This window comes from Hemitrygon akajei, chromosome 11, assembly GCF_048418815.1.
Source record: "Hemitrygon akajei chromosome 11, sHemAka1.3, whole genome shotgun sequence".
Lineage (NCBI taxonomy): Eukaryota > Metazoa > Chordata > Chondrichthyes > Myliobatiformes > Dasyatidae > Hemitrygon > Hemitrygon akajei.
In genome coordinates, this window is record NC_133134.1 from 94181568 (window position 1) to 94195426 (window position 13859).

Sequence of the window (13859 nt, forward strand, 5' to 3'; positions counted from 1 at the left end):
TGCTAACTTGATGTAAACCTTATTATTTTACTTACCATATGACTTATAGTAGTCTGCAACCAATTTTATGAGAGTACTACCAAACTTCGAGATGTTACTTTCAGTAACATCACCCTTTTGTATACAATGGAACATTAGCGTTTACAGAACAAAACAAAGATATTGGCTGTTCCACTCTAAATGTTATGAGGTAGGTTCCTGAGTTCAGCTTGCATTTGAGTATTCCATGGCTCTGAGTAGTATACGTGCAATATCTACACAGTTACAACTCACCCTGAGTAGTTATGTACACATCCTTAACTCAGCATCCATAGAATAGAAAGTAATGCATTCAGCTCAATAGAGTGTAGAGTTGAATTTTGCTGAAAACTACTATGTGCTAACTTGATGTAAACCTTATTATTTTACTTACCATATGACTTATAGTAGTCTGCAACCAATTTTATGAGAGTACTACCAAACTTCGAGATGTTACTTTCAGTAACATCACCCTTTTGTATACGATGGAACATTAGCGTTTACAGAACAAAACAAAGATATTGGCTATTCCACTCTAAATGTTATGATGTAGGTTCCCAAATTCAGCTTGCATTTGAGTATTCCATGGCTCTGTGTAGTATTCGTGCAATATCTATACTGTTCCAATTCACCCTGAGTAGTTATGTACACATATTTAACTCAGAATTCATAGAATAGGAAGTAATGCATTCAGCTCAAAAGAGTGCTGATTTGAATTTTGCTGAAAACTGCTATGTGCTAACTTGTTGTAAACCACTTAATTATACTTACCATATGATTTAGAAATGTCTGCAACCAATTTTATGAGTGTGCTGATAAAATGAGAGAAGTTACTTTCAGTAGTATCACCTTTCGAACATAATAGAATATTAGCACTACTAAACAAAGATATTGGCTGTTCCATCGAACTGCAATGTGGTACGTTCCAGAATTCAGCTTGCATTTGAGTATTCCATGGCTCTGAGTAGTTTACATGCAATATCTATACAGTTCCAACTTACGTTGAGTAGTTATGTACACATGCTTAACTCAAAATGCATAGAATAGAAAGTAATGCATTCTACTCAAAAGAGTGTAGATTTGAATTTTGCTGAAAACTACTATGTGCTAACTTGATTTAAACTTTATTATTTTACTTACCATATGACTTAGAGCAGTCTGCAACCAATTTTATGAGTGTGCTACCAAAGTGCGAGAATTTACTTTCAGTAAGTTCACCTTTTGTACACAATGGAACATCAGCGTTTACAGAACTAAACCAAGTCATTGGTTGTTCCACTCTAAATGTTATGAGGTAGGTTCCTGAATTCAGCTTGCATTTGAGCATTCCATGGATCTGAGTAGTATACATTGAATATCTATACAGTTCCAAGTAACCATCAGTAGTTATGTACACATCCTTAACTCTGAATTCATATAATAGAAAGTAATGCATTCAGCTCAATAGAGTGTACATTTGCGTTTTGCTGATAACTGCTGTGTGCGAACATGTTGTAAACCATTTAATGATAATTAGCATATCATTTAGAGATGGCTGCAACCAATTTTATGAGTATGCTACTAACGTGAGAGAAGTTACTTTCAGTCGTATCACCTTTCGTTCATAATAGAATATTAGCACTTCCAAAGTTAAACAAAGAAATTGGCTGTTCCACTCTAACTGCAATGTGGTAAGTTCCAAAATTCAGCTTGCAATTGAGTATTCCAAGGCTCTGAGTAGTATACATACAATATCTATACAGTTCCAACTCACCCTGAGTAGTTATGTACACATCCTTAACTGAGAATTCATAGAATAGAAAGTAATGCATTCAGCTCAAAAGAGTGTAGATTTGAATTTTGCTGAGTACTACTCTGTGGTAACTTGATGTAAACATTATTATTTTACTTACCATATTACTTAGAGTAGTCTGCAATATCTCTTCGAAAAAGCTGAAGTCTATTATGTGGAAATGGATATATTACTTAAGGTAACTTCTCTAAATTTGTTAGCACTCTCATAACATTGGTTGTAGACAACTCTAAGTCATACGTAAGTAAAGGTAAATGCTTTACATCAAGTTAACAGTCATTACATTAGAGCAAAATTGAACAGTAAACTCTTTTGAGCTGAATACATTAATTTCTATTCTGAGCATTTTGTGTTATGTATTTGTACTTAACTATTGAGCTTGAGGTGTTACAGTATATATACGGCAAGAATAGTAGTCAGAACCATGGACTACTCAAGATAAAGCTGAATTCTGGAACCTACCACATAGTATTTACATTGGAACTGCCATCAGCTTTATTTATACTCTTCTGAGCTGAATACATTCCTTTCTATTCTGAGTATTTGTGTTATGAATGTGTACATAACTACTCAGATTGATGTGTAACTGTATAGAGACAGAATGAATACTAGTCAGAACAACGGACTTTTCAAGATCAAGCTGATTGCTGGAACTTACCACATACATTTACATTATAACTGCTTTCTTTTTCCTTGAAAATGCTGAAGTCTATTATGTCAAATAGTGATATTACTTAAGGTAAGTTCTCTATCTTTAGTAACAGTCTCAAAGAATTGGTTGCAGACAAACTCTAAATCAGATGATAAGTGAAATTAAAAGGTTTACTTCAAGTTAGCACACAGTACTCTTGAGCAAAGTTGAACAGTACATTCTTTTCAGCTGAATGCATTACTTTGTATTCTGAGCATTTTGTGTTATGTGTGTGTGCATAGCTATTAAGCTTGAGGCGCAACTATATTGAAACTTCCTTAATACTAGTCAGAACTATGGAATACTCAAGATCAAGATGAATTCAGGAAACAACCACCTAGCATTTACATTGGAACTGCCATTGGCTTACTCTCTCTTTGAAAAAGCTGAGGTCTATTATGTGCAAATGGTGATAATACTTAAGGTAACTTCTCAAACTTTAGTTGTACACCCATAAAACTGGTTGCAGACATTTCTAAAGCATATGGTAAGTATAATAAAATGCGTTACATTAACTTAACCCTGATTGTATTTGAGTAAAATTGAGCTTGAGCAAACTATTGAGCTTGAGGTGTAACTATATAGAAATGGCAAGAATACTAGTCAGAACCACGGGCTACTCAAGATAAAGCTGAATTCAGGAGCCTACCAAGTAGCATTTACATTGGACCTGTCATTAGCTTTCATTTTCTATGAAAGTGTTAAAGTCTGTTATGTCAAAAAGTTACTTAAGGTAACTTCTTTAAATTTAGTAGCACTCTCATAACATTGGTTGTAGACAACTCTAAGTCATACGGTAAGTAAAGTTTAATGCTTTACATCAACTTAACACTCATTACATTTGAGCAAAATTGAACAGTAAACTCTTTTCAGCTAAATGCATTACTTTCTAATCTGAGCATTTTGTGTTATGTGTGTGTACATAACTATTGAGCTTGAGGTGTAACAGTATAGAAATGGCAAGAATACTAGTCAGAACCACGGACTACTCAAGATAAAGTTGAATTCTGGAACCTACCAAATAGCATTTACATTGGAACTGCCATCAGCTTTCTTTTTCTTTGAAGGTGCTGAAGTCTATTATGTCAAAAGGTGATATTACTTAAGGTAACTTCACTAACTTTAGTAGCCCTCTCAAAGAATAGGTTGCAGACAACTCTAATTCAGATTGTAAGTAAAACAAAATGCTTTACATCAACTTAACACTGTTACGTACCCGTGACACGTGACAGTGGTGTACTTGTCACATGACAGGTGTTGAAGCTATACTGGACTTGAGGTAAAGGTCTTGTGATAGTGGAGTGACATCATTTTCCCGCCAGTAGAAGTCATGTGACAGGTTTTTTTTACAGGGTATAAAAGGAGGACCCCTCCCTGTGAGGAGGGGCAGTTCGTGGCTGGATTTGCCATGTTGACTTCATGCCACTGAGTGATTTAATGTTATGATGCAGTTTAGTTGAAAGATGGAGTTTAATAGGTCATTGCCAGCAGTTTCTTTATAATACTGCTAGTTAAAATTCAGTGCAGAGTGAAGATCGGAGTTCGGGAGTTGAAAGATCGAAGAAAGTCGATTTCGATGGTGAAACAGGTTCAACCTTGTTTGATCCTCATTCGGAAGGAATTCGTTGACTGTGCTCATGTTAATCCCTGTGAAATAGCAGAAAGGATTGAGTACAGTGTTTTAAAGGAAAAGTCAGTGCCTTTAAGCCGTTTCATTTTTCATCTTCATAAATTCTTCGTGGGAAAAGTAATTCGACTGGGAATCGCAACAAGACGACGTGAAAGAGAATTTAAATCGTCTTAAAAAGTCTCTCCCTTAAATGGACAATAAGCATTTTGAACTTTAGCAATACTACTTTGAAGAACTGTTTTTGCAACATTGCTTTAAGAACTGTTTAAGCTTCATTGTTTTAAGTACTGTTTAAGCTGTCACACAGCAGCTGATTTCCGGTTACGTGAGTGGTTTGTTTACTTTTGGGGGTTTGTTTTTCAGTGTTTAATAAATGTTCTATTTGTTATAAAATCCCCTGCCTCACTCATATATTTATTCTTGCTGAATCCGTAACAACACTCATACACTTGAGCAAAATTGAATAGTTATACTCTTCTGAGCTCTTCTAAAGCATATAGTAGGTATAATAAAATGTGTTACATTAACTTAACCCTGATTGTATTTGAGCAAAATTGAGCTTGAGCAAACTATTGAGCTTGAGGTGTAACTATATAGAAATGGCAAGAATACTAATCAGAACTATGGACTAGTGAAGATAAAGCTGAATTCAGGAACCTACCGCATAACATTTATATTGGACCTGCCATTAGCTTTCAGTTTCTTTGAAAGTGCTAAAGTCTATTATGTCAAAAGATGATATTACTTAAGGTAACTTTTCTAACCTTAGTAGCCCTCTCAAAGAATTGGTTGCAGACAACTCTAATTCATACGGTAAGTAAAATAAAATGCTTTACATCAACTTAACACTCATACATTTGAGCAAAATTGAACAGTTATACTCTTCTGAGCTGAATACATTACTTTCTATTCTGAGCATTTGTGTTATGAATGTGTACATAACTACTCAGATTGATGTGTAACTGTATAGTGACAGCATGAATACTAGTCAGAACCATGGACTACTCTAGATAAAGCTGAATTCAGGAACCTACCACATAGGTTTTATATTGGACCTGCCATTAGCTTTCATTTTCTTTGAAAGTGCTAAAGTCTATTATGTCAAAAGGTGATATTAATTAAGGTAACTTCTCTAAATTTAGTAGAACTCTCATAACATTGGTTGTAGACAACTCTAAGTCATAGGGTAAGTAAAGTTAAATGCTTTACATCAACTTAACACTCATTACTTTTCAGCAAAATTGAAGAGTAAACTCTTTTGAGCTGAATACATTACTTTCTATTCTGAGCATTTTGTGTTATGTATGTGTACATTACTATTGAGCTTTTGTTGTAACAGTATTGAAACGGCAAGAATACTAGCCAGAACCACGGACTACTCAAGATAAAGCTGAATTCAGGAACCTACCACATAGCATTTACATTGGAACTGCCATTAGCTTTCTTTTTCCTTGAAAATGCTGGTCTATTATGTCAAATGGTGATATGACTTAAGGTAAGACCTCTATCTTTAGTAGCACTCTCAAAGAATTGGTTACAGACAACTCTAAATAAGATGATAAGTAAAATTAAAAGGTTTACATCAAGTTAGCACACAGTACTCTTGAGCAAAATTGAACAGTACACTCTTTTCAGCTGAATGCATTACTTTGTATTCTGAGCATTTTGTGTTATGTGTGTGTACGTAGATATTAAGCTTGAGGGCAACTATATAGAAACTTCCTGAATACTATTCAGAACTATGGAATACTCAAGATCAAGATGAATACAGGAACCAATTACCTAGCATTTACATTGGAACTGCCATTAGCTTACTCTCTCTTTGAAAAAGCTGGTCTATTATGTGCAGATGGTAATATTACTTAAGGTAACTTCTCAAACTTTAGTTGTACACCCATAAAACTGGTTGCAGACATTTCTAAAGCATATGGTAAGTATAATAAAATGTGTTACATTAACTTAACCCTCATTGTATTTGAGCAAAATTGAGCTTGAGCAAAATATTGAGCTTGGGGTGTAACTATATAGAAATGGCAAGAATACTAGTCAGAACCATGGACTACTCAAGATAAAGCTGAATTCAGGAACCTACCACATAGCATTTACATTGGAACTGCTATTAGCTTTCTTTTTCCTTGAAAATGCTGGTCTATTATGTCAAATGGTGATAATACTTAAGGTAAGTTCTCTATCTTCAGTAGCACTCTCAAAGAATTGGTTGCAGACAACTCTAAATCAGATGATAAGTAAAATTAAAAGGTTTACTTCAAGTTAGCACACAGTACTCTTGAGCAAAATTGAACAGTACACTCTTTTCAGCTGAATGCATTACTTTGTATTCTGAGCATTTTGTGTTATGTATGTGTACGTAGCTATTAAGCTTGATGTGCAACTATATAGAAACTTCCTGAATACTAGTTGGAACTATGGAATACTCAAGAGTTTAGTCGCTTAAAACTTTCGCTCCGTTACATTTCTTACCTTCGCACTATGTATCTCCCTTTTTTTTAATTTCAGTTTGTTAATTTTTTTGTCTTTCTCATCTGCCTGCTTATCTCACAATGGCTACAAAGATTCCTAAATCTGGGAAAAAAGAAGCCTCTACGTCTCTGTCTGCCGAGATTCTCTCTGTCCTGGAACAGAATTGACAAGACATTCTAACTGATATCAAGTCTGAATTTAGGTCTTCTATCAGTTCGTTAGAGTCAAAATTGGATCAGATTAACGCTAGAGTGAATGAACATGCCGAACGTTTATCTCACATCGACTTAACTTCCAAAGATTTAAAACTTCAGCGGCTGGAAGCTGTCTGCTCCAATTTGATGGAGCAAAACAGCAAACTTACTTTCAAAATGACAGATCTTGAAAATCGGAGCAGACATTATAATCTACAAATTTTCAGTTTGCCAGAGGCCATTGAAAGGGGATCTCCCGTTGAATTTTTCTCTTCTTTACTTTGTGAGATTTTTGGGAAAGAAATTCTTTCGACGTCACCTGAGTTAGAGAGAGCCCCTAGGATATTCATTCCTCGAGTTGTCCTGGGTTCTAGGCCACGTCCAATAATTCTGTTTTCATCGATATCAGGTGAACAACGTTCTGATCATGGAGGCACACTGGAGAGGTAAGTTGGATTACCGAGGTAACACCATTCGTATCGTTGAAGACTATGCCCCTCAGGTTTTGAAGATGTGCGCTGAGTTCAAAGGTGTTATGAAAGAGTTCTTTAATCGTGGACTCAAACCTTCCCTCTGTAATCTCGCTGATCTCTGAATTACTCTTTCTGTTGGGGACTACAAATGGTTCAAGTCGGTCAAGGAGGCTCAGAAGTTTATTGAAGGTCTCCCAGCCATTTCGACTTCTTCGGACTCAGTTTGACTTTCCAAAATGGCTGAGAAGTACTTTCCAAAAAAAAGCCTTTTTGCGGACTCAGATTTTATTTGCATAAACTAGTCCACTTTCAAATATCTTTAACTACTGAGAACCACAAATGGTTTCAGTTGGTTTGGGAGGCTTAGAGTTTTATTGAAGGTCTCCCTGCCAATTTATTGCATCAGATTTGCGTTTTTAAAACGGCTGATAAGTACTTTTTCTTATATATAAAATTTTTCTTCTCTGTTTATTTCCCTTTGTTTTTTTTTCAAATTTACTTCTTTTTTCTTTCATTTTTTCATAGTTTCTCACGGGTAGATTATTTCTCGATTATTATTCCGTATTAAGTTTTATATATTTTTTGATGGTATTGTTTCTTTTTATCTGTAATCTTGATTTGCAGTGCATAAGTTAGCTAGTTTTTGCTATATTATTTAAACGGAGCCTATGTTAATGTTACGAAATGAAGTCGGTTTTTGGGGTGTCTTTTTTCTTGTAGAGCTAGCTGCTTTTTTGAGTAGCCACATAGTTTTGGGATTTGAGGGTGGGGTGGGTTCTCCAGTGCCAACACTACTTAATGCTTTTTTTGCTTTTCCTTGTTATTCAGGACTTTTTTTGTCCTGATTTTATTGATTTATATTTTTGCTCCAAAACTGTTATTTGAATGTTTGACCCTATCTATGCCTACTACCTTTTATTTTTTAACAATTGATAATGGCTAGTCTATTGAAATTTATAAGCTGGAATGTAAAGGGATTGAATCATCCTGTTAAAAGAAGGAAGGTTTTCTCCCATCTTAAGCAACTTAAAGCTGACATTGCTTTCCTGCAAGAAACTCATATTCGTAGTTTCAATAATTCTCATCTTATGTCAAGGTGGGTGGGTCAGCATTATCATTCCTCCTTCCCGGCCAAACCCAGGAGGGTTTCTAGCCTTATCAATCCAAATGTTCCTTTTGAACTCCACAGTAAGATATCTGATACAAATGGCCATTTTGTTATTGTTTCTGGCAAATTATATAACACTAGGGTAGTATTAGCTAATTTGTATGCTCCCAATTCAGATGATGTGAACTTTTTTGAACGTTTATTTTCCTCATTACCGGATCTGAATCTATATTCTCTTATACTGGGCGGTGGCTTTAACTGTTGGTTAGATCCAGCTTTGGATCGATCGTCCTCTGTTCCTAGATTACCTATTAAATCTGCTTTAGCTATTCATTCTTTTCTTTCTAACTATGGTATCTCCAATGTATGCCATTTTTTTCATCCTACTGAGAGAGATTATTCCTTTTTTTCACATGTCCATCATACTTTCACTAGAATTGATTATTTTTTAATTGATAATCAACTTATTTCATTTGTTCACTCTTGTGTGATTATCAGAGTATATTGATCTCGGATCATGCTCCAGTTACTTTGTCTTTAAATCTTCCTGGTCTCCCTCAAATTAATAAACATTGGCGTTTTAATGCGACTTTGCTATCAGATGATGATTTTGTAAAATTTATGAAGGATCAGATAACTTTTTTCCTAAACACCAATACATCATCTGAAATTTCATCCCAGATTGTCTGGGATGCTATGAAAGCATATCTGAGGGGTCAAATAATTTCATATACAGTGTAGATCAACTATATGCTCAGACTAAAAACCCTGAATTGTACAAGAAGCGAGTAGAACTCCAAATTAAATTTGACCTTCTCTCCACTCAACCAGTTGAACGTCAACTTCTTGAAAGTAAGAGCCACTTTTATATTCATGGTGATAAATCTGGTACATTTCTAGTTAATCAGTTGAGATGCTCTAAAGCTAAGCAACATATTATAAAGATTCGAAAGGAGAATGGGGATATTACATTGAATCATTCTGATATTAATGACTCATTCAAGGATTTTTATTCTCGGTGTTACTCCTCGAAATCTTTGAATGATAATATTTCTGTTGACCTTTTTTAAAATAGTTTGAATATTCCTTCACTCTCATCTGACTTTAAAGCAAAACCTAATAAGCCAATATCACTAGAAGAAGTATCGTTTGCCATTTCTGCACTGTTGTCGGGCAAATCTCCTGGACCTGATGGGTTTTCTGCAGAACTTTATAAATCATTTTCCTCACTTTTTTCATCTCAGTTATTTTCTGTTCTACCTGATTTGTTTAAACATGGTAAATTGCCACCATCATTTAATGAGGCATGTATTATCCTTCCACCCAAAAAAGCTAAAAATCCAACAGAGTGTTTCTCTTATAGGTCGATTTCTTTGTTAAATGTTGATGTTAAAATTTTGGCCAAAGTTTTGGCCCACAGATTAGAAAATATACCTTCTGTTATTTCTGATGACCAAACCGGTTTTATTAAAAATCGTCTTCCCTTTTTTAATATACAGCATTTATTCAACATTTTATACTCACCTTCAATTGGGACTCCTGAATGCGTTATTTCTCTTGATGTGGAGAAAGTGTTTGATCGTGTGGAGTGGAATTACCTTTTTGCGGTTTTAGGAAAATTTGATCTCGGTCAATGTTTTATTTCTTGGATCAAATTGTTATACCTATGTCCTACTGCTTCTGTTCTGACTAACTCTCAGCAATCCCAGTCATTTAGCCTTAAACGTGGCACCCATCAAGGATGCCCTTTAAGTCCCTTCCTTTTTGATTTGGCTATAGAGTCACTGGCGATTGCATTTCGAAGCTGTCCTGAACTGACGGGGATCTGGAGGGGGGGGGGTTGTTGAGCATAAAGTTTCTCTTTATGTTGACAATTTATTAATTTTTCTATCAAATCTATCCTTACCCCCAATGTTTTTACTTCTTGATCAGTTCAGCCAGTTTTCACAAGAGTGAACTTTTTCCAATTAATAAAGAAGCACAAGCATTAGCATTTCGCAACCTCCCTTTTAAAGTAGTTAATAATCAATTTACTTATCTTGGTATTACAGTTCCAAAGAATTTCAAGGATCTTTTTTGTGAAAATTTTGCCAATCTTTTGAACTCTACAAAACAGAGTTTGTCCCAATGATCACCCTTATCTATGTCTCTGGTAGGTCGTGTTAATGTTATTAAAATGTATATCCTTCCTAAGTTTTTATACTTATTTCAATCTATTCCAATTTTTATTTCTAAAACCTTTTTCGATTCCTTAGACTCTATTATTTTGTCCTATCTATGGAAGGGTAAGTGCTCTAGACTTAATAAAGCCTACCTCCAAAAATCTAAAAATGAAGGTGGCATGGCTTTACCTAACTTCTGGCTATACTACTGGGCAGCTAATATTAGCTGTCTTACTTTCTGGTCTTTTTTTCATAGCCAGTCTGATTGTCCTAAATGGGTGGCAATGGAGTTGAACTCCACTAAGGATCTCTCTATTTCTGCACTTCTTGGATCTGCACTCCCTAGTTGCTTGCCTAGAGTAACTGTTAATCCTCTTATTAGACATACTCTGAGAATATGGGTCCAGTTTAGAAAATTTAATGGTCTTCATGGTTTCCCCCTTTCTAGTACTATCTTGAAAAATCATCTTTTTTTACCTTTTATGCATGATTCAACATTTCATGATTGGTATAGAAAGGGTATTAGGCATTTTGAAGATCTTTTCATTGATAATCATTTTGCAACTTTTCAACAACTTTCTGCTAAGTTCAATCTACCCATTTCTTTAGGTACCTTCAAATGAGACATTTCATTAATCCTTTATTACCCAACTTTCCTGCGATGCCTGAGAAAAACATTGTGGACCTGTTTCTTTCTATTAATCCACTGGGTAAAGGCTTAATATCTTTTATTCATGATAAATTAGTTCCCCTACGGTGTGCCCCCTTTGATAAAATTAGAATGGCTTGGGAGCATGACTTAAATGTGTCTTTATCTGATGCAGTTTGTGACTCAATTCTCAAGTCAGTTAATTCAACCTCTCTTTGTGCTCACCACTGTCTTTTACAGTTTAAAATTGTACATAGGGCTCACATGTCCAAATCTAAATTGTCCCAATTTTACCCTAACATTAGTCCTGCTTGTGATAAGTGTAAAAGTGGCGAGGCTTCTCTTATTCATATGTACTGGGCCTGTCCTAATCTAGAGAAATTTTGGACAGAAGTTTTCTTAACCTTATCCCATATTCTTAATCACCACTTAGAACCTAACCCTCTGATTGCTCTTTTTGGTACCTTGGGTGAGGTGGATATACATCTGAGTCCAACTAAACGTCAAACATTATCTTTTGCTTCTCTTTTGGCTAGATGTTTAATTCTTCTTAGGTGGAGAGATGTTGCCCCACCCACTCATGCTCAATGGCTTAATGATATTATGTCCTGTTTAGATCTTGAAAAAATTCACTACTCACTTCTCAATTCGGACATAAAGTTTCATAATCATTTCATAATTTTCTTGAATATTTTCATAACTCCTCTTTAGATTAAGCCTTTTTTTCAGTCCCTTACTTTCAGCTTTTTTTTCTTTCTTTGGTAGTAGGCATTATTGTCTTTTGTTCTTATTTTCATTTACAGTTTTGGGGGTTTGAATGCTCCAATTTATATTTCCTACATCTTGCAGTGGTTGGTCTGGAGTTCTTTTTCTGTGGGGGGGGAGGATATTAACTTTATATGACTTTATTTTGGGTGTTTTTCATCATTATTTTGAACCATATTATTGTATGTTTATCTTGCACTGTATTAATCTTTATTTTGTAGTTGGGTTTTTGTTGTAGTAATTGTAGAAATGCATTAAAAAATTAATTAAAAAAATAATTGGACTCTACCTGGTGATGTCGCACCATTGGAGCCAATTTACATCATTTTACCTACCTTCATACAATGAGGAATTAGGGCAGGTGGTATAATGTGAGCAATACCAAGCAACTGGCATTTCACACAAGCTAATGGAACATGTAATGGACGTTTGAAGGCGATTAAGGCAACTATGGATTAACAAACATGAGAAAAGCTGCAGATACTGCAAATTGAAAGCAACACACAAACATGAAGCTGCTTATGGGAAGAGATGAAGCGAAACTGAGAGAAGATATCTGGATGAATACTGAAAGCTATAAGGATAAAGGAATGGGTGGATGTTATAGAACCCCTAATGCTGATAGAGATTTTATTAAACAACTTGTTTGTAATAGTTAAAAAAGCAAATTCTGAAGGAGATGTTATAATTATGGGTGACTTTAATTTCCCAAATATTGAGTGGGACAACACAGTGATTTATGGATTACAGGAAAGTGAATTCACTGAGTTGTTGAATAATTGTTTTTTGACCCAGTATGTAAGTGCACCAACAAGAGGGGAGGACTGTCTCTATTTGACAGTCTGTAATAATCAGGATGAAATTTTGAGTACAGAGGTTGTTGAGTCTTTAGGAACAAGAGATAATAATATCGTTAATCTCGAAGTTTTTTGGGAGAGTATATCAGTAAAAACTAAAGCCATTAAATTGAATTTCAGAAAGGCCAAATTTGTGCAGATACAGCAAAGACTTCAGAAGTTAAACTGGAAGGAACTGCTTGACATTGAGTCAGCTGAGGAACACTGGGGTCAATTAAAATTTATGTAAATTTAGTGCAGGGAATGTTCAGGTTCAGGGTCATGAGCAGCAATAAAAACAATAGATCAACTGCATGGGTGAAGAAATATAGATTATATATATATTATTGAAGAAAGGGCAGCCATATAAAAAAACAGAAAAATAGTAATGATATTAATGGTAGGGCAGCTATATGAGAGCTATAGTCAAGGGGGAAATTCAGTTTGCTAAAAGGCAGGTTGAGAAGGATATTGTTGATAATGTTGAGATTGAACCCAAGAAGATTTTTTTCAATACTTTAGTAGTAAAAGATATATCAAGGAGGAAGTTAAGTGTATTAGGAATAATAGTAGGGTGTTAAATTATGCAGAGAAGGACATAGCAGATACTCTTAACTCATATTTAGTGAAGATGTTAGCAATATGTCAGTAAATGTAGAGAAAAATGTTATTGTTTTGGATGGCAGGTGTTGTTCTCTTCACACGTCTAATTGTTTTTGTCAAAGATGGCTTGATTCACGATAAACTGTGGCCTGGAAGGGGTAGACGTGAGTCTACCCATTCAGGAGCCGGGTTTGGATCAATCTTCATCTGGCATCTTGTCCACAGCCGTTCGAACATGGGTGGCCCTGAGCTGGCCTCGGCTGAGCTCTGTGATAATATATTTCAAAAGTCATTGAATTCTGGTGAGATCCCCAAGGACTGGAAATGGGCATACATCGACCCAGTATATAAGAAGGGTGCCTGTCCTGACCCTGATAACTATAGACCAGTAAGGTTAACATGTATCAGAGGCAAGATGATGGAAACAATATTAAAGAATGAGATAGAAAAGCAGATG